The 23,232-nt window shown below is 38.1% G+C and overlaps 1 protein-coding gene across 1 annotated transcript in view; it reads right to left on the reverse strand.

Annotated features, from left to right (window-relative positions):
- GRM8 (glutamate metabotropic receptor 8) overlaps positions 1–23,232 on the reverse strand; it is a 907,987-nt gene that overhangs the window by 458,073 nt on the left and 426,682 nt on the right. The gene's annotated exons all lie outside the window — the stretch shown is intronic.

The raw sequence follows: 23,232 nt of genomic DNA on the forward strand, positions 1-23,232 counted from the left end.
TGTGTGTGTGTGTGTGTGTGTGTGTGTGTGTGTGTGTGTGTGTGTGTTCTCTTATCAGGCTGCATCTAGACTCATAGCTGACATTTTTTTAATGCCTTTTATATTTGGATTGACCCAGAAATTTATAGCCATAGCATTTTGCTTCTCCCTTTTCATGTCCTTAATTCAACTTTTCTGATTAAAAAAAAAGAAGTTAAAAGCATTCTGAATTTCATTAAAATATTAATAAAGTAAGGTGGGGAGGGGGGAGGAGCATTCCATTCATTTTGAATTCCTTCTGATTATATTAACTATTAAACATTTTAAGTAAGAAAAGGAAAAGAAGGATAATGGAGATAGAATAAAGACTGAGAATGAACCTATGATTTCATCAGTATAGAGAACTTCTAGGTGAGGTAACTCTCCCTACCAAACTTTCTCTTATAGTGAGAGTTATCTACAATAGCAGTTCTCAAAGTGTGATGGTCCAGGAACTCCTACAGGTCCCTGATACCCTTTAAGGGGATCCATGAAGTCAAAACTATATTTATAATAATATTAAGACATGTTAAGTTATAATACAGTTAATATTTATAAGTGTAATCCACATAAACAACCACTTTTTGGTTGGGTGGAGGAGAAGGGAATCTATAATAATTTCAAGAGTGCAAAGGCATCCTCAGACCAAAACATTTGAGAACTACCAATACAAAGAACACTGAGAAATTAAGCAACTTGCTCTGGGTTACACAGTCAGTAGGTCTTAGAGGTAGAACTTTACTATAGCAACATGCTTTAATGACATTATCTTTTTTGATATGAACTAAACTACATGAGGTGAATATCACAAGTATTTTCATCCTCAACCTTAAAGTGAAGAAACTATAATGAGAATTCAAGGGGCTTACCTACAGTTATAAAGCTAGTAAATGTCTGCATAGGATATGAATCCACGTCTTTTTGACTCTAAATCTAGTAATCCACCATTCCACATTACTTCTTCATATTAGAGTGAAACAGTCTTATAAGTCCCCAGAACTAAAGCCCAGAATTGGCTGAGGCTTTTGATGAAGGATAAAGCCAATGGAAATTACAGAGAGACATATTTTTTATGTATACAAGGAAAAAATTCATAACATTAACTGTTGCTCTCTCACGAAATAGTAAGTTCTTTGTCACTAGAGGTCTTCAAATAGAGGCTAAGTTTGGTAGATGAGATTGATCCCATCTTAAGTATTATTATACTAAGTGATTTTTGAGTCTTCCTCCAATTTTGAGACCCTAGGATTCTATGGTTCTTATTTGAGCTAAAATGACATCTATTTGGCCAAGAGAGGCTAAAGGGGTACTTTAGAATTCTTGGGCCCAATTCTATCAGGTTGTGATTAGAACCAACCACTACATGTGTTGAAAGCCATAATATGAAGTGTCAAGTTTAAGTATTCAAGTAATTTGGTTGTTTATAAGTAGGTATGGGAAGCCTAGGTGATGTGACTTCCTGTAATAGCTGAAGCCTTCTGAATTCCCCCTACCGCCAGAATCCTACCTCTTGCTTTGGCTATGCTCAACCAGCCTAAGCAGAAAGCTAAACTTCAAGCTGGTTCATCTTCTATTGTGATGCCTGAAAGCTTACCATTATAATAAGGGTAAGGTTACTAAGTTATATGACTCTAGTATCTCTTGTAGATATGTAGTAAGATAGGTCAGCAGTAGAAAGTAAGCAGGTAACTCTTGCCCAGTAAGGCCACATTTCAAGGAAATACCTGAAAGCAATGTATAAAAAGCTATACCTACTGAAGAGGGAATCAGCCAGCCAGTCAGCATCAGACAGAAATAAAGAGGCCAAGCCATCAAGAGAGGCAAGCCTTGCAAACATAATGCTTCAATGTGAACTGGAGGCAGGGATCTTGAACAGCCAGCAGGATGATTTGAATGACACAGTGATTTCATTCATTTTAGAGATTTTCAGGATGCTATGATCTTTTCTCAGTGTGATACCACCCAGGCTAGAAAGAAAACTGTTTCTACGGAACTTTTGGTCTATGATCAAAGGAAGCCTATAAATTTAATCAAATACTTTCTTATCTTTAATACAAGTACTTGGTATCCACAGTCTATACATTTGATACTTTCCTCTTTGTATGCCTTTTCCTTGGCTTAATTGCTTGACTCACTCAAGATAAGCAGATGCTATTATTTGGTGTAGCGCATGTCACATAGAAGCAACATACCATAGTACCATATAAATGGTACAGGGAAATAACATCTAGTTGGCTTTACCTAAATATCACATTGATTATGATTTACTGTGCTTCCCTGGTTTTCAATAACTTAAGTTCTCCAAGAAAAAGCTAGAACACCATACCTAGATTCCATTCCATTCATCTGACACATACTAGCTGTGTGACCCTGTACAAGTCACTTAACCCCTTAGTGCCTTGGACAGCTCTCTAAACTGACAAGTGGCAGAAAAGGTGCCAACTTGCATCAGTATAGGGAATTTCTTCATCTAGGAATTTCCTGTGCCAACAACATCACAGGATCCTACCTCTACTTCTATCTCTTATGGCAAATCAAGTCAACAAGTATTTTTTAAGTGCTTCCTGTATGCCAGGTACAATTCTAAGCACTAAGGATAAAAATACAAGCAAATCCTCCTATGTTGGAGGATCTTACTTTTTAATAGGAGAAGACAACACACGAACGAGGAAAAGTAAGAGGAGAGAGAGAGGTACCTGCAAAGTCCGGAAAATGAAGGAAGGCTCTCCTGGATCCTTCCCCAAAATGAAAGGTCAAAGAAAAATTCAGCCAAGGAAGAAAGGAACCGTTATAGAGGAAGAGGAAGAAGGTGGAAGTTATGTCACATGATTGGTTCATAGTCAGTCATTTGGGACTCATGGGTAAATTGGTCATCACATAAATGGTACGAGAAGATAACATCTAGTTCTCTTTGCATAAATACCACACTGACTATTACTTATTGTGTTTCTCTGGCCTTCAATAACTTAAGTTCTCCAAGACTGGGACAACAAAGTATAAGATTCCATTCTATCCAGTACCAAACAAAGCAACTTACCTTGGGCAAAATGACTAAAAAGGCCCAATTACCTTCAATATCCAGTCTCCCTTTTTAGCATCACCCCTATAGCATCCCCTCCCTTCTCCACTCAAGGCCAGTCAGTCCTCCTTTTTTTTTTCCCCAAAACACCTAAAATGTCTCTGAGTCAGTTTTGCTGATCTCCTTTTCTTCCTGTCCCCAAGTCTTTCCTCAAATCATAGCAGTTCCTCCCTTACCTCCCAGCCATCAGAGGTGTGTTAGCCTGAATGCTTTCAACTGCACTCAGAGATTTTGCCAAGTAACCGGCTCAGTGGGAATACCATGGCCACACTTGCTCAGAGAATCTCAGAATCTGCTTCCTTCTGATAAGGGACATTTTTGAAATGCACAGAAAGGACAAAAAGCTGAGAGATGAGCTTTAATCCCAGACAAAAACAGTTCCTTTCTGTTTCATCCTACTACTAGAACTTCTACAGCCACCCAAAGAGTTCTTGGACTTAAAATTCCCAGAGCCAATAAATTCAGCTTAGATAGTTACATGGAACAATACTGATTAATTTTATTTTTATGAGTGCCCTTTCCAATTTAAGGAATGGAAGGAAGTTACTTTTTGGGGGGGGAGGGGATGGAGGGGCTATTTATTCTACTCTTAAAATTTAGCTTTCCCTGATAGAATATAATTCTTAATATTATTGTTTTGTTTTGTTTTCTGGAAACAGAGATATATATTCATTTCCTTTCGGAATTTTTGACACTAGGAAGCCAGGTCATAGAACTCCTTAAGGTGCTTGCTCCACACAGACCTTAGTGTTACAGATGCAGATACAGGCACAGATACAGCTCTAGATACAGATATACCCATATAAGTACACATACACACACATATACACACACACACACATCTTTGTATATGTAAGGGTTACATACATTTAAAAAAATATTTGTTGATATTTTGTCTAAATATTAGTCACTTCCAGTGACTCCTCCCCAATTGTTTCACCCCAAAGAGAACACTATCTTTTAACAAAGAAACAGAATTAAGCAAACAAATCAGCCCATTGACCAGAACTGAAAACTATGCCTTGTGCCACACCCACAGCTCCCAGCCACTCTGATAGGAGGCATAAGGTATGCTTCATCCCCATCATTTCCCTGCATTGGTCTCAGCATTAATCAGAGTTCTAAAGGCTTTCAAAGTTGTTTTCCCTTACATTATTGTGGTCACCCCAAAAAGTGATCCCACTGGTTATGCTTTTAATAGACTTTGCATCATTTCATAAAAATCTTTAAAAGTTTCTCTGAGTTCTTCATTTTCATTATTTATTATAGTGAAATATTCCATTACATTCATATATATATCAATTTATTCAACCATTCCACAATTATTAGGCATCAAGACTCCTTCCAGTTATTCCATATTACACAAAGTGGTGATTTAAACACTTTTGTAAATGTAGAATCTTTCCCATCCTCTTGGACCTTCTGGTCCAAGGCACATGCCTATTAGTGAATGTTTGGTACAGTTTAAAACTATTTTCTGAAACGGCTAAGCCAATTCAAAACTCCACCAATAGCCGGACTCTGCATAATTTTTTTATGAATATGCTTAATAAAGATTGCTGGATGACATTGGTGATCTATTATATATTTATATTCTACGCCTCAGTTAATAGCCAGAGGAAATTGGCACTGTGTGGACACAGCTATGCTGTGGTTTACCCAGATCTCCAAACTAAGCATTGCCATGAGTACAAAGAAGAGAAAAAGTACTGGATTTCAGTCACATGATTTGGGCTCGAATTCTAGCTCCATTGGAGGAAGCTTTTGTTGTATGAGTCATTTCATCTCTGTAGGCTTCAGTAAGCCTCAACTTTAGAATAAGGGAATACAGCTACATGGCTGCTAAACTCCATGTCAAGTACAAATCCTATGATCTTATGAATATAAAACAATTATCTAGAAGGTCAGAATTGGAAAGGATCTCATGGGTCAGCTAGTTCAATCCACATCTGAAAAAGAATTCCCCCCACCCTATCCAACAAGGACCTAGCTTGTCAACTCCTTATAACAAATGGGACAGTCCATTCCATTTCTGAGTAGTTCTCCGCTTGTCAGATTTTTCATGACATCAACCTTAAATTGGTCTTTTTCATATTGTCTGCCCGTTGACCCTGCTTTGGCAGCCCAGTCCCTTGCACCTAGGAGAATAAAATCTAATACCTATGTCCTTCAAATACTGGAAATCAGATATTTTGTAGCTACTCAATCTTCTCCTCTATGCAACACCCCCAATTATTTCACCCAAACTTCCTATGGGCATGAACTCAAGGACCTTCTCCACCCTGGGTGCCTCTCTCTAGATGCTGGAGAAGGAAATGGCAAACCACTCCAGTATCTTTGCCAAGAAAATCCCATGGACATTATTGGTATGATATCATCCACAGGGTCACAGAGAGTTGGACATGACTAAACAACTGAACACAAACACACACATATGCGTACACACACAATGTATATTCACATGTATGTACACATATATGCATACACATACATATACATGTATATACATATATCTTTAGATGCTTTTTCTCTTTTAATTCCCCCTCCCCAGACATGATCACAGGATTATAGAGTAGAAGAGACCTCCAAAGTCAATTTACTCCAACCACTTCAATTAATAAATAAGAGAGCCAGGTTTTTTCAAGTCCTCTGACTCCAAAGCCAATATTCATCCTTCCTTCCTCCTTCCTTCTTCCCTTTCTTCCTGCCTTCTTTCCCTTCTTTTCTCCCTTCCTCTTTTTCCCTTCCTTCCTTCTTTTCAATAAGAGTTTCCATATCTTTCCCAGGCTGAAATGCAAGGGGCTCTCACTAGCCTGATCCCACTGCTGGTTAACACAGAACCTTTAACCTGTTACATTTCCCACTTGCTCCTTAGGCAGCCTGGTGAGGAGCTCATCAGCATGGCCTAGTACAACTGCAAACTTCTAAACTCAAGGGATCCTCCAACCTCAGCTTCCCTGATACTGGGATTACAAACATGTATTACCACTCCCACTTTTTTTTTAAGCCAATGTTCTTTCCATTGTACCGCATGATGTTTATTGTTATCATTATTTTACAAATGGGGAAACTGAAGTTTAGAAATGTCATCATCATCATTCTAACGATAACAGTAGCAATAGCTAGCATTTTATGTTATAGAAATGCTATTTCTATAGAAATGTTATTTCATTTTGTCCTCACAACACTCCTGGGAGATAAGTGATATTATTATTATTTTACAGATGTAGAAACTGAAGCAGACAGATCAAGTGACTTGTCCAGGGTCACAGAGGTAATAAGTGTCTGAAGCCATATTTTCCTAGTCTTTCTGACTCCAGGTCTAGAACTCTATCCACTGAGTCACCCACCTACCTGTACACAAAGTAGCTTGTCGAAGGTCACATAGCATCTGAGTAGAAACTCAAACTTAGGTCTTCTGACACAAAGCCTAGTATCCTTTCTATTAAATTATGCTGTTCTCAACCCAATAAAAAGAAACAGGGTACCATAATTCAAGTATTGTTTTACATGCCTAATTTTGAGGGTTTTTTTTTGTTTGTTCCTTCACAGTTGCTTACACTGTGAACGTACAGTTTGAATTAGAGTATTTTGATTCTACATGGACATTTCAATTAAATTTGATGAAAGTTCCGAATTAAGACAGCTCTTTAAATCTGCAATAATGGCTGAAAAATGGTGACAATGCCAGCAGGCTGATCTATAATGTGCCTTTGCATGTCACCAATGATGTAAGGAAGACAAGGAGGACAGAGAAAAGGAGTTAATGAGAAAATCCATGGGAAACCAGGGTTCATTAATTTCCAGGCCTGTTTCATGAATGCATTAATGCCTAAAGATTAGTAGCATGATATCTTAAATAAAAAGTCATTAAAGACCTTTTGTATGTGATACAAAAAAAAAAATCACTCCAGCAAAGCAGATCTCAACTTTTATGTGACTGGCATATACTTTCATATAGTAGATAAGTTCTAGGGAATTACCTGGGTCATAGAAAATTTGAGTAACTTGACTGAGGTCATGTCACCATCATCATCAACATTTGTATTCAGATTTAAGGTTTGCAAAGTGTCTTAAACTCATAAATATCTAAGACAGGATTTGAACTTGTCTTCCCGACTCCAGGTCTAGCACTCTGTTCCACTGGCTAGGAAGTTTAGGTGTCAATGTCTGATGTTGACATTAAATGTCAGAGGTGAGACTTGAACCTAAATCTCCATGAATCCAAACCAAACACTTTATCCATTTGTCTATACTCTTTATTCTATGCCACCTCCTTTTACAGAGAGCAACAAAATGCTGGTGATCTTTCTCTTTGAATTTTGTCTTGAAAACACTCTTCCACAGGTTTCTCTTTGCAAGTCTAACTTCAAGCTTCTTTATGACATCATTACTTTGTTTTTAAATTAACTGTTCTGTTCATATCTGAAGAAACTATGGTATCTTGGAAGAACACTGGGTTTTAAGTGAAAGGATCCAAGTTAGAATTCCAACTTTGTGGCTTCATCTGGGGCTAATCCTTTGACCTTTGGGGGCTTATTTTCTTCTACTGTAAAATGGAGTAGATGAGGTGATCTCAGATCCATCTGGTTCTTAATCCTACGGTTTATGATCTTTGCATGCAATTATCCCAAATACAGATTTGAGTTTGCAGAAGCTGGAAGCAAAGGACTTCTCTGCCCCCACACAGACTCACTAGTTAGAGAAGGTCCTTTAAAAAATTTATCACCCTCAAGGAAAGACATGAAACAGACAGTAAGCAAGCTTAAAGAAGAGAAGAAATGAAAGCTTTGCTGAACCAATCCACACACCTGAGAAATGATGGTTATTGGTTTCTTCAGTATTGAATATATAGTCCAGAACTCTCTAGTATAAAGGTGAGGAGAGGAAAGTACAGAATGGAAACAATGAATTAACTGTACATGATTATTCTGAGCTGATTCATAATACCAAATGATGGAACCTTGAAAGATACCATGGAATATAAATCAATCAACAAGCATTCAATGAATACCTACCAGATCCCCTAGGTTCTGTGGATATGAGATATAAAATATAAATATATAAACATATAAATGTGAGACAGTCCTTGCCCTCAAGAAACTTATATTCTACCAGTGGATAAAGAGCTATTCTTGGAGTAAAGTCTTGGGGTCAAGGCCTGCCTCTGACTTCCTGCTTGGGTGACTATGAGCAAGTCACTTAATTTCTCAGTGGTCCAGGCAACTAATATTATAAATTAAATGAGTTGATTATTTGCATCAATGGAGGGAATGTATATACCAGAAAGCTCCCCATGCACATTCAATAAAAAATAACAGTAATGAGGAGGTGGATAAAACAATAGCACATAGATAACACTGTAAGGTTTACAAAGTGCTATATATAATCTCATTTGATCCTCACAACAACTCTGAGATAGGTGCTTCTATTATCCCCATTTTGAAGATGAGGCTGAAGGAGGTGAAGTGACTCGCCCAGTATTATCTAGATAGTGAGTACCTGAGTCAGGATTCAAACTCAGAACTCCTTGACATAAGTCCAACACTCTATCCACTACAAAACCTCCATAGCATAAAATGTCATGAACTCTCAAACTATCAGCTATATTTAAACACAAGCATTCAAAAGTTGAAGGGCTTTATCTGACACTTAGAATCCTCCCCTCTGTTCTATTTCCACAAACATTATCACAGAGAGTCAAGTGCTGACTCCACTTTCATAAAGCATTCTCTGTCCGACTGCTGACCTGCTCTCAGTATACTAAAACCAAGGCTAGAAGCCATCCCACATCATCTGCTCTTAGGTAGGTGAGTGCTCCTTATTCTCAATAGCTATCACCTGACTTCTGACTTCCTTGTCATTCTGAATAAAGAAAATATCACTGTGGAAATCCCTGCTAGAGCTGCTAGCAAACCTATTTATATTCAATGAACAAAGCTGCATTTGCTACTAACAAAAACATTCTTGCACCCATTCCTCTTGCTCAGAAAAACATAAAGCTTTCCACGTAGCCCCTGACCTTCCCTTGGCTACAGGCTTTTGTATTTCCTTTTAATTTTTACTCTCATTTTCTGACAAATTCCAGAGTTCTTCTCAGTTTTAGATAACACTCCTACAGTTTGCCAAATAAGCATCTTTTTAGGCTTGGCTCTTCCTTGGCAGACAACTGAACGTTGTCACTAAGAGATTAACTAACAGATTTGATTTTCTTCCTGAAAGTCATCTAGATGGCTAGGAGACAGCTGTATCCTGTGGCATGGAACTCTACCCAGGACTAAACAAAAGGAGGCAGCTGAGTTGCATAGCAGCTAGATCACTAGACCTGAAGATAGGAAGATTTTAGCTCAAATCCTACTTGAAATTAGTGAGAGCTATGACCCTGGCCTCAGATACTAGCTGTGTGACCCTGGGCAAGTCATTTAATCCTGTTTGCCTCAGTTTCCTCATCTATAAAATGAGCTGGAGAAGGAAATGGCAAACCACTCCAGTATCTTTGCTAAGAAAACCCAAATGGGGTCATGGAGGGTTGGACATGACTGAAAAATGACTGACCCTGTGACACACAACTGTGACCCTGGGCAAGTCACTTAACTTCTTTGTGTCTCAGTTTCCCAATCTATAAAATGATAATGTTAGACTCAATGGTCTTTAAGATCCCTTTCAACTCTAAATTGATCATCCTATGAAAGTTAAGGTGTCTAATCAGGAGGGTATGAACTTCCTCAATACCAAGTGTTAAAAACTTTCCCAAATGAAAATATGCAAATCTAACCATTTGGTCACAGCAATGTAAGTGATTAAAGAGGTATCGGACATGGCCAATGGCCAGTAGTTAATGAGACTTTGGCTGATAGAAGTACACATGTTGAATAGCATTATCAAACATTCAGACTGCTATCACCTCCCAACAAATCCATATTCACATTACAAAAGCCAGACACACTGGTCAACCAACTACTCCCAAGAGCAAACACAGAAGATATCTTTTCCAGTAGCAGTTAAAAAACTACTTTTTGGTGAGGCAGAGTCAAAATGGCAGAGAAAAGGTATGGACTCACCTGAGCTCTCCTCAAACCCTGTCCTTGCCAAATACCTTTAAATAGTGTCCTACAACAAATTTTGGAGCAGGAGGACCCACAAAAGGATGGGGAGAAATAATTTTCCAGTCAAAGACAACTTACAAAGTCTATAGGAAAGGTCCTCACACTGTGGTGAGAATGGAGCATAGTCCAGTGCAGGCCTACCAGGACAGATAAGACCCCAGCAAACCATGAGCAGGCCTTGGGAGCCACTGAATCAGCAGCAGTGATGGCAGTGGCTGCTTCCAGAGCTCTCAGCCCACAGACAGTAAGGGGAATTAACAACTGGTTAGAAGGAGATTCCAAAGGTCTCTTTCCTGGAACCAGGGGCAGGAGTCTGGTGCTTTCCCCATACTCAGATCTGGGTCTAGTCCTAGGTAGAAGTCCCAGGGCAAGGAGGAGCAATAGCACATCAAAGTTTGGAGTAATAGTGGAGCAAAGATCCTCCTCACAGTTCCAAGGCAGAAAAGAGTGCTTGTGGTAGTTCACAGACAAGAGTACAGACCAGGAGAGTAGTAAATACATCTCTCCTTAGATCATACCACCTTGGAAGAACTCAAAACTTACAGGTCCCTAGAAGTAGCTCTGAAAACAACTGCACAAAACCTCTGAAGCTTGGAACAGTGCACCCTCCACCCTGGAAACAGAGCCCTGCTTTAGCAAAGAGTGAAAAGTCAAGAAATAGGCTGGGAAAATGGGTAAATAACAGAAAAAATTCAGACTATAGAAAGTTACTATGATGACAAAGAAAATCAAAATACATACTCAGAAGAAACAAAGTCAAAACTCCTACATTCAAAGCCTCCAAAAAAATATGAATTGGTCTCAGACCATTGAAGAGTTCCAAAAAAAATTTAAAAATCAAGTAAGAGAGGTAGAGCAAAAATTGGGAAGAGAAATGAGATTGATGCAAGAAAATCATGAAAAAAGAGTTAACAGCTTGGTAAAAAACACACACCCAAAAATGTATATACTGAAGAAAACAATACATTAAAAAAACAGACTAGGCCAAATGGTAAAAGGGGTACAAAAATCCAATGAGGAAAAGAATGCCTTGCAAAGCAGACTAGGCTAATGGAAAAAGATACACAAAAGTTCACTGAAGAGAAGAATGCCTCAAAAGGCAGAATTGGCCAAATGAAAAAAGAGGCACAAAAATTCACTGAAGAAAAAAAAACTCCTTTTTGGAACTAGAGGAAGGATGACCTAGTAAAAGAAGGTTGGACTTGGAATCAGGAAGATCTGGGCTTCAATCCCACCTCTGTCGCTTCTTAACTATGCAGCAAGCTATGTAACCTCTCTGAGCCTCTGTCATTATCTGGCAATTTCAATGCAACAAGCATGTAGGAAGTGCCTATTATGTACAATGCACTATGCCAGGCTCTATGGATATAAAGACAAAAATTTTTAAAAATAGTTGTTACCCTCAAGTAATGAATAAGAGTGATATGCTGTAGGTAGAGCCATTGGGCTAGATAATGAATAAAGAGCTGTACTGAGAACCAGGAATATTTGGGTTCAAATTCAGCCCATGATACAAACTGTGTGATTCTAGTCAAGTCCTTACACTCTCACTAATTTAGCATTGGTAGAGCATTCTCTCATTTGGACATACCCTATATCAATGAAACAATGGGTCCAGTGCTTATACCTACCTCTCACAAGATTCTTGTGAGGTTCAAATGAGATAATGTATATAAAGTTAATTACAAATGGTAAAGTGCTAGATTAATATCAGCAGCTACTATTTTCAGGAATGCAGTTTAAAAAAAAAACATGAAAATCCTCAGTAAAGGATAGGCAAAACCCATCTAGACACTGGCTAGATCACCAGAGAAATAAAAATACAACAAGGTCATTAGGCCTGTGTGGTCACCTTCCACTTCTACAGTCCTAGTGGCAGAGGATTAGAAAAGAGGGCAGAGGGTCTCAAGAATCACACAGCTTTATCATGTATATACACAGTAGTTGAATTGCTGGTGTTCTTAATATCTCCTTTTCGTTCAAAGGCCAATGAGTTGACATACTAATGGAGCAATTACACCATATTCACATTGATATAAATGTCATCATGTATGTTCAATTACCATCTCTATGCAAGCTACTCCCATGATCCAACCCTCATCTCTCTTTTGAAATCCAGCCCTAAATTGCCAACTGTGCAGCAGGTGGGTAAGGGACTAGGAAAAGAAAAATATCATCCAATGCTGTGATCCTAGGTGATAGCGGTACCCTAGATAGAAATAAGGAAGTTGAGAAGAGGGCTTTTTTAGGGGGAAAGACAATGAATTCACTTTGGGGCTTGTTGAGTCTGAGATGGATACACGTCATCTAGGTAAAAATGTACAGGACAGTGGTTCAGGTGAAAGATAAGAGCTGGATACATAGATTTGGAACTCAAATACATCATAAGCAATTTCTTCAAGAAGAGTTATAAAGTACCGGATGTGGCAAGCACTGAAAAATATCATCAACAATGCAATTGATTTTATCTTGACAGACAAGAAATGACAGATTGCCAATAAAATAGCTATTTCAGAATCAGCTTCCTCTGTGCAGTTAGATCACTGAGTGGCTAGAATAAAGTCTACAGCCAATGCCAAATTAGAAGAAAAGATAAAGAGCAAGAAAATACTGAATATGACCATATCAAGTCCAACCTTTAAATTCCTCTTTAAAAAAGCTATTGCATCTGGGGAAAAATATAACAGCTAGCGTTTACATAGTGCTTTAAGATTTACAAAGCACTTTACTTATATTAATTCTTTTTATCCCCACAACAATCCTATAAGGTAAGTGTTATTATTGTACTCATTTTACAGAGAATGAAACTGAGGCACAAAACTGTTAAGTGACTTAACCAGCATCGTACAACTAATAAGTATCTGAAACAGGATTCAAACACTGAGCCACCAAGCTGGACAAAAGTAAAAATTCTGCCCACCTTTGTGGTCAAGGCATATTTAACCGAAAAACAATTGCCACAATGAAGAGAAATAGGTGATGCCTGGTTCTAACATTTATTAACTATGTGATGCTGGACAATTTATTTTAAATTTTTAAACCTCGATTTCCTAATCTGTAAAATAGAGATAACATTACTTGATCTACCTGACTCTGAGAGTTCTTGTAAAAATAATACTTTCTGTACTCCAAAGCACCATATCAGTGGGAGCTAGCACTCATTAAATAAGTAGATCAAGGATCTATTATGTGTAAGATACTGTGTTAAGTGTGTAGTTAGAATCCCTTAAAGAGTTATCAACTACATATGAAGTTCAGTTGGCAGTTTCAATGCTTAACTGTGCAAAAGTTTACTTACAAATTTTGAGTATCATACAGATCATTTAAATAAGCTGTCAAAAACTGTAAAGTTGAAGAATATGCAATCAGAAGTCTGGGGCAACCAATGTTCCATGTGCTGTTTTCAACAACTAGTGAGTAACTTGATTAGTATGAACTAGAAAGATAAGGTAATGAAAATATATAGCTTCATCATGAAAATATGAAAATGTGAAGCTTAATTAGGAGATTTAAAATAATGTACACAAATGCACCTGTATCTGTCTGCAAAAATATGCAAAGAAGTGGGTGATGTGAAGCAGGTCATGCCAAGAAGCAAAAAAATATACTGAAGGCATTTTTAAAAATAGGTTGTTAGTGACATATGAGAATCTAATTGTAAAATTCAAGTTAGAATGAACTTCAAAACTCACCTTGAATAGGACACTTTCACCCTGATTCCTACCTAGTTTGCCTTCCCATGAGGTTGCCAGAGATGTAGGATCACAAGGTATGTATGTGGAATGGAATTTTGAGATCATCAAAGCCTTATTTACACAGAAAAGGAAATCCAGGCCAAGAGAGGTGCTGAAGATTGCTCAAACTCACAGAAGTAGTGGTTAATAGAGACAGGATGTGATCCCCAGTCTTCTAATTCCAAATTCAGTATTCTTTCTATTACACCACATTGCTAATTCAACTCAATCCATTCATTCTACAGATGAAGAGACTAAAATTCAGAAAAATTAAGTGACTTGCCCAGCTAGCTAGTGACAAACCTGAAAAAAAAATTTACCTAACTCTAGTGTTCTTTTCATTACACTAAACTTCTCTGAGTGGTCCTTGAAGTGTTAGGTATGAAGTCCACTGAGTCAACCATATTCTTTTAAATAATTTCTCTAATTGGCCATCTGGTATATATTTGCAAATAAGCATACAAAACCTATCTGTGGCTATTCTAGGTGAAAATAACTGGTCCATGAGGATCAAACTCAATGATTTATGGTCTTTCTAGGTAGCCTTGTGTTAGTTTTGGATCCAAACCTCCCAGACTTCACCACCTTCATGATCTTCTCTTGTGCTCTAAAGACCCAGGAGGCAGACCCATCTAGTACTTTTAAGTTTCTATCTCCCTTCCAGACATTCCTAGACCTACCTTTGTCTACACATTCCTGCTGGGAATCAGGTATCCTGGGACTGACAGGATACAACATCACCATCTGCCACAAGATTGGACATCCTGGAGAGTCCTTGTATAATCTAATCACCTATCTTCCTCAAGAGACCTCTCTCCAGCTACTAATACTCTGCCTGAATTCATTCCTTCAGAGTTGCCATTCTCCTAAACTTTCTATTCTTCCCATTCCAGTGATTCTGAATTCCTTGTTGTGATTGTATGACCTCCATTAACCATCTCTCATTGCTTTACCCCTTACTTCCACATTCCTCAGTCCTACTCTAACCCAATATCCCACTGTAGGTCTACTCACCTCTTCCACTGTGCTGTTTGAAATGCCTGCTCAATAGTTAGGAAACCTGTTTTAATCTTAGACTTTTTCCTTTCACATTCTCTCCATCTTCTGGCTCTAAGACTTTACTCCCATCTGAGGACATGGCATCCCAGGCCACCCTTTCCAGTACTATTCTTTCCTTCATATCTTTTGACTCACTTGTCACATTAGGGGAGGTGGAATACTTCTTACTCCCCATTGCCATTTCCAGGCTCTCCCTCTACCACCATCACTGAGTGACCTCAGAATCTTTTCGCCCTTCAAGGTTCATTCAATCCAAATTTACCACCCAATAAAGATTTTAGTAGCTAATATCCGCCAACCCCCCCAGGATATTCTCTTTCCTTCCTGAAGGAGTTCAGTGCCTGGTTCTAGTCTTTTTCTCTACCCCAACTCCTGTCCTTATACTAGGAGACTTCAACATATATAATGATATCTCTTCAAATATCCTAACATCCTAATTACTCCACTACTTAGTTCATATAACCTGCTCCACCATTCCACCTCAAATACACACAGAGATGCTCATATCCCTTATATTGCCCCAGTTACAAGTATATGCTCTAAATAGCAAGTCACACTACTACTAAGATTAAAGTGTAATTTTTAAAAAATTTGTTTACACTCAACTTTTCAGGAATATATCTATTACAGATAAAACAGATCATATCTATAGGAGGGGGGAATGAATGCCTAAAGACATATGGGACAGAACATAACAGTTCTTAGAATAGGCTAAGGCTAAATAAAAAAACATTCCTCAAAAGTTTTGTCTATTATTTATAAAAACAGAGACCAATCTTACAATTTAATTGGCATAGGGACCTTTCAGAAGGAGAAATTTCCTCTTCCAAGGCAAGTCAGTACCTTCTTGGCAATTTATAGTCTTAGAGAGCTGCCCAGAGAACTGGTAGGGCAAGTTATTTGCCCATTATCACATTAAGTTTCTATTCTTTGGAAAAGAAAGGAAGCTCCTCCTGCAAGACCCAATCAGAAACAACTTCTCTAATCCAGTTTCACTGATAACTTGCTGTTCTTTCCACACAATTGTCCATCTCCAAACCCTATGCCTTTGGTAGACTCCTGTTCTTGTAATGCATTCTCATTTTTGCCTCCTGGCTTTTCTGATCTCCTTCAAGACAGCTAAAATTTCATTTTCTTCAGGTAATCATTCCCCTACATCTTCTATATACAGAGTTATGTACCCCCTCAGAACATGAAGTCCCTGAGGACAGAAGTAGTGTTTTTGCCCTTCTTTGTATATCGAGTGTTAAGTGCAGTTCCTGGAACATAGTAAGTGCTTAATAAATGCTTATAAACTGACTGATCACCTCTTCACTCAAGCCAGAAGTGATCCTTCTCTCCTTGATCATCCCAAGCTACCTTACTTAACCTCTTATATGCACCTGATCTTTTTTTTCTCATTTATATCATATTTTTTGAAACAGCTAGGTAGCTCAGTGGATAGAGCACTGGGTCTGGAATCAGAAGACCCAAATTCAAATTTAGCCTTCTCCACTTACTAGCTGTGTGACCCTAGGCAAGTCACTTAACCTCTGTTTGCCTTAATACGTGGGAGAAAGAAATGGCAAACCACTCTAGTATCTTTGACAAGAAAACCCCACATGGGATCACAGAGAGTAGAGCACGACTGAACAACGATAACAAAAATTATCATCTTTATGTAGGTACTTTATCCTCTTATTAGATTGCAAATTCCTCATGTTCAAGGAGTATGATATTTATTTTACCTTGTATGCTCAGGGCCTAGAGTAGTTTTTCATTCAAAGAAGAGTCTTAATCTTTGTTTAATCAAATTTAAGTGAATATTTTACCCCTACTGGTAGGGTAAAAAACATTAAGTAGAATCAACTGTTATTTACTGAATAATTCTCATCTCTTCTAGTTACATACTTATGACCCATAGTATATGGTCCAAGATGCTTTAATAGATGTTTAAATTATCTGAAAAGAATATTAGTGATTTAATAATAATAAAAAACACTAAATACAAAATACAATTAAAAGGATTCATTCACGCATGACCTTTTGCTATTAGAGAAGTGGCTTGCAACTTAAATATTCTGTCAGCTTATCTGCCTTAAAAGCCCATGACGACTGACTCCCATTGCTAAAAATAGATGTGGGAAGAATGACTGGAGCAACATACAGACCCATGGTGCATCAGGCAAATTTTAATTTGCTGCCAAACCAGGAGATTTGATTCACTGATTACAGAATGCCATCACCCTATGGTACCATGTTTAAAATCTACATTTATATTGTTTTTCACTGGGTTCTCAAGGAGGGAATGGATGTCAGTGCTACACCCCAGAGTGTAATTAGCACTGCCAATTGCTGAATTCAGTACCTTGCCTGCCCCAACCCTGAGCAGCTTACAAGGCTTTGGCCATTTCATTGTGGGGTGTGGGGGTGGAAAGCTGTGTCCTAGAAAGGAGATCATGAGGAGTGATGGGGAGCTAAGCGTAGGCTTGCTGACAAGGAAAGGCCTTAGAATATGGTAGGAGGAGTAAACTATGATCGGACTCAGCACTTGGACTCTTTCACTGCAGGTGGCAAGATCTATGCCCAGAGTTCTATGGTCTCCAAGAAGTACATATTCAAAAGCCCACTAGTAACAGCAGGGTCTAGATAATTACAAACTGAAAACATTAAAAGCCTTTTTTTTCCCTTTCAATTAATTTTTCCCCAGACAGTCTAATAATAATGGTTTACATTTTGATAGATCTTAAGAGATAGATTATTAAGGGTTTTTTTTATTACCAAATGAGATAATATTTGTAAAGAGCTTAACTGGTATATAATAGGTGCTTTTAAAATGTTTGTTTCCTCCCTTTTTTATAACTGGCATACAGCAAACATAGCAGTATTCTTTTGTTTTTTTCAACTAATGAAGAAACTGAGATACAAAAAGGTTTGAGTGACTTATCCAGGCCCTTTTTCTTCTTCTTCCAGTATGGCCCTATAACTTCATTGACATAATATATTACAGATGTGGAAACTTGATCAGAAACTGATCTGTAATTTGTAGTCTCAGAAAGTTTCTTGGGTCATTGTGACTTGCCCAGGGTCACACAACTAGGAAGTGTCAGAGGAAGAACTTGATTCCAAAGTAACTCAATGCACTATGTCATGTTGTCTCTCAACCATAGTAATACACCTCGTAAAAAAAAAAAAAAAAAAAAGCCAAGCTCACACTGAAATTTCCTGATGCTAAGTAATGTATCCTTTCTGTCAATCAGTCAATAAACATTTATTAAGCACCTACTAGGTGTCAGGCATTGACATCTAATTAATAAATCAGTTGCAACATAGCAATCTAAACTATAGGTAGGAGGAAAAAGTCTCAATAAATTTGGGATGAAAGGGGAAGCTCTCCTTTTTCCTCATTTCACATTACTCAGACATCTTCCTACATTCTCTGCTCCTTCACCCCAGTCTCAGAAGAAAAGATGTGCCTTCTCCTGCTAAAGGAGGAGAGGCAAAGCTCACATTAATAAAATGAGAGCTCCTTAAGGAGAGGGACTGTGTTTTAGGTCTGTATCCCCAATGCCTTGCACAGTGCCTCACACATACAGTGCTGAGTAAATGCTTGTTTGCTGAATGAATGACCAAAGCAAACATCTGGGACAAGCATAGACACATACCTTGATCCTGCATCATCTAGTCTTCTCCAGTAGATCCCCTCACTCAACATCCTCACTTTCTCACTAATATTCAATCTCTACCTATCTATTGTTTTTTCCTGATGTCTTCAACCATGCTAATGCATTCCTTATCCTTTAAAAACAAACTCACATGTGATCAGACCATTCCCACTAAGTATCACCTTATGTCTCCTCCCCTTCTTGAAGCATCATCACTTAAAACTGGATCAGAGGAGGATGGTAGAATGTACTGAGGCCACTGGCTTATTATTCCTTTGGATTACCCAAAAGACAGAACAGGCTTAAATCAACTCCTTTCTCCTACTTTCCTCAGTACCTCAGGTGATAAGGAACTTCCTCAAGATTTTCTCTCTTCACATTTCCAATCTATTTTCAAATCTTGGAGAACATTTCTCATATCTGCCCCATTCTCTCTCCTCACACAGATACCACCCTGGTGTAAAACCTTATTATTTACCTTCTCGATTATTGCAATAGTTTCTTGGTCAATGTCTTTGCTCCAAGTCTCTCCCCACTCCAGTTCATCTTCTATTCAGCTGACAAAGTGATCTCCCTACAGTTTCACCATGTTCCATGTTCTCCCTCCATTTCCCCCACTTATTAAATGGTAGTGGCTCTCTTTTACCTGCAGGATCAGATTTAAAATACTCTGGTTAGTACTTAGAGAGCTTCACAATCTTACCCCTTTGTACCTTTGCAACCTTCAACTTTATTCCCCTTAATTTAATATAATATCCAGCTACGTGGGCATTCCCTTCTCCCAGTTTTCTTGCTTTTTCACTAGCCATCCATATCTGTAACGCTCTCCCTCCTCACCTCTGCCTCATGGCTTCCTTTAAGCCATAGCTTAAATTCTACCTTCTGCAAGAGGTCTTGTTTTCACTTCCTCACTGGCTTCCCCCCCAACCAGTGCTTTCCCTCAGAGATTGTCTTCCATTTACATGGTATAGATAGCATATGCACATAGTTGTTTGTTTTCTCCCCATTAGAATGTCAGGTTCTTCAGGGAAGGGACTGTGTTCTTGCTTTTCTCTGGATCTTTAGTGCTTAGTAAAGTGCCTAGCACCTGGTAAGTGCTTGATAAATGTTTGTTGATTATTGACTGCTTAGGCACTGAGTATTCATCTATATGCTTAGAAAAGTTCCTGTTTTCTCCTCTGTTAGAATGTGGGGAGCAGCTAGGTGGCACAGTGAATAGAGCACCAGCCCTGGAGTCAGGAGGACCTGAGTTCAAATCCGGTCTCAGACACATAACATTCACTAGCTGTGTGACTCTGAGCAAGTCACTTAACCCCAATCACCTCACAAAAATAAATAAATAAATAAAAGAATGTAGGGTCTTAATTAGTAGTTATTTCATGTATTGTAGATATCTAGAATCACTACTTGAAAAGATAAATACATATATATTCATATACATATTATATATATATATGGATGTATGTGTGTGTATATATGTACACACACATATATATGTATACACAGAGACATATACATACATATACACATGTACCCATATATCACAAAGTAGTGGGTCTGAACACATTCCCATCTTGTAAATGTAGGGAGGGACATAAAGGATATATTTTCAAGTAGGGATTTCTTTTCCCTCTTAAGATCTAGGAGACAAAGTAAGATTTTATAAGGTGGTAGAGGTAGGGATTACCTTTTAGTCCACCTGAGTCTGAAACTTCTTCTTGCCCCCCTCATGGGAAAGGAAGGATTTCCTCCTTCCATAGAACTCTCCAATTGCACAAAGAGCTGCTTTGGCAGTAGTTACACCTGGGGTGAAGCTGAAAACCTCCCTAGCAACCACTAGGAAGCACTAGCAACCCCAAGCCTCACTAAATCTCCTGTTTGGTTCAGTGAACAGAATGTAGTCAGTTGGCAGGAACAGAACATGCTTACATTTTTTTCCCCCATCATTGCTATTCCTATCATCATAAATAAGAATCAATAGGCCATTTTAACTAGCATATGCTCACAACCATTTAGCACTTGAGTGTCAACTATGTACTCCCTAAGCAATAAGGTCCTTGCCCGCTGGGCTCACAATCTAAATTCAAAAGACAAACAAGGCACATAAAAATGGAAGAAGATGGTGCATGTTTTTTTTTGTTGTTGTTGTTGTTGTTGTGGGGGAAGGGTAGGACTGAAGGGAAAAGAAGAGTCCTAGTAAATTGTAAAGGTGACTCAGAGCTCACACTTAAAAAGAAGCCAGAGACTATGTGAAAAGTTGAAGGGAGCACACCCTGATGGGCTCATCAACACATGCTCAATCAGGGCTAACCCCTTGGGCAGGAGCTGCCAGGTCTGTCAGCCAGCAACTTCCCGAGAGGGATGCCACGAGGGCTGAATAGAGTTCCAAATTGCCTCTGCTTAGCTAGGAAAAGACACTAACTAAAGGAATTTTAAAAAAAAAAATCTAAGTCTTTCTATCTTTAAGAAACTTTCTGGAGAGAATCAGTTTGAAGCTGGAATCCAGCCACAAGATGCAGAATACTGAAAATAAAATATTAGTCCAAGGAGAAGGGGGGAAGCAAAAGGAATGGTTGGAGGTGATGATTTGTGTGCGATGTGAAGATGGGATGGGGGGTGATACAGGACTTGTGTACGGAAAGGGGGCAGGAGATGTGTGTCTATAGCTAACATACAAAGTGAGGGAGAAAGCAGAGTGGTGACAGGGGAATGACTAAGTAGAGAATTACACAATCTCACCCATCACCTCAATAACCTGTAAAGAATATTTCTTCCATCTTTAGAAAGATGAAGGCAATTTTAAGTAGGATTAAATAAGTCTCCTTTCCAAACTCATTAGGTCTTGAGCAATAGATGAGAAACATTGCCCTGCTTGGAATTTGGCCTGTACCCCAAAAGTAACAATAATCATGAGACAAATACCAAGTCTTGGTTTACCAAAAAACAAAAATTTAAACCACTTATATTTCAAAAAGAGTGCCTTGCCTCTTCTCCTGAAGGTGTGTTGTATAAAAATGCATAGATCTCTAGCTTTAGAAAGCTGATAAGAAAGATGTCCCCAAGCTTATGAGAACTAAGCTCTTATCCATGTTAATTTGTCATCCAGACGTGGCCCCAAAGGTGGTACAAGTGTTGGGAGACCAGCATTGCCAAATGGGAAGTGTTACAAAAATGATAACATGAAACTTGCTTGTATTGTTAATGCAGATATGGCAAAGATACGTTAAATATTCTCCAGTTTCAAAGACCTCCCTAAGGTTTTCAAAACCATCACAAAACCTGAAGTAAAATTTGAATTAGGCATCTATTCATAGATACATTTCTAGTCAAGCACAGATGAGGCTGTTGGAGGCAAAAATCAATGTTGAATTATGAAACATGGACACTTTTAACTGACCTGTAATCTTCACTCTTCCAAGCATTTTGATCAATAGTATGTTAGGTGACCTTATTTTCTCACTAAAAATGGAAGCATAAGCTAGATGGAATGGCTGTTCAAGATACAAACACTGTCCAGCATCTGTTGGGAAACTTTTCTCAATGATAATAATAAAAATAATAAAAAGAACCATCACTGACAATCATAATAACAGCAATAGTAACAAGATCCAGGTATGTCTTTCTTTGATTTGCTTCTGATGAAGTATCATTCTCAAAATTATTTCAGAAACAGCCATAATAGAATTTGAATGAAAATCTGTCTCCTAATGCAGTTACCTTAGGGATGTATCTGATCTAACATGTCAAGTCAACAGCCTTTTTTGTTCTACTATTAAAATAGCTCTAATTTGGCAGGTTATTACAATTTCAACAACAGCCAAACACATGACTAGAATTCAGAAAGCATGAAAATCCAATAGTTGATTCCACATTCACAGGTGACATATTTATTCAGTATGCTTACAGACACTGTTGTTAAGGGTATGTGTCCCCATACAATTTTGGCAGGGCAGTATGGGGAGTGGGGGTAGAAATGATTTGAACTCAGTCAGACTGATGATATTCCTAAGATAGCCAGCTGAGTTCATATAACTAATTTCTAATCAATTATTTGTAAAAATAACCAGGCATTTGATTGAATTCAATCACCTCTTTCCTCACTCCTTCCAACCCAAACCTTTTGGGGTACATAAACACAGAATCTGAAAAACGTTAATCTGGAAATTGCTAGGCATCACTATTGGCCTGACATTTACCTTTGGAGACCATTGTAAAATTTAACAAGAGATCAAATACAGAAAGGTTTCTTTCAATTCTTTCAGCTAATTTAAGGTCCCCTAAAATCTACCTATCCCATTTATTTTACACTATTCCCCAACAGAAAGTCTCTAATCAGACTGATCTCACTATTATGAAATTACATCATTCTTTATTTTGGTCTTTAGTCTGTTATTGTACTCATACAGAGTGTTTTTTCTCTTCCATTTTGCCAAATCATACCCATTCTTCAAGGAATAGCCATGTGTTCACTTCTTCTGTGAAGCTTTCCCTAATTATTCAGACCTGCTCCAGTATCTTTCTTCCCCAAATAATCCTTTGTCTAAACTATACAATTTAGTACTTATATGTTTTTCTGCCATTATTGTTACATA

Source organism: Vombatus ursinus, unplaced genomic scaffold (assembly GCF_900497805.2).
Source record: "Vombatus ursinus unplaced genomic scaffold, bare-nosed wombat genome assembly UNPS02014839.1, whole genome shotgun sequence".
Classification (NCBI taxonomy): domain Eukaryota; kingdom Metazoa; phylum Chordata; class Mammalia; order Diprotodontia; family Vombatidae; genus Vombatus; species Vombatus ursinus.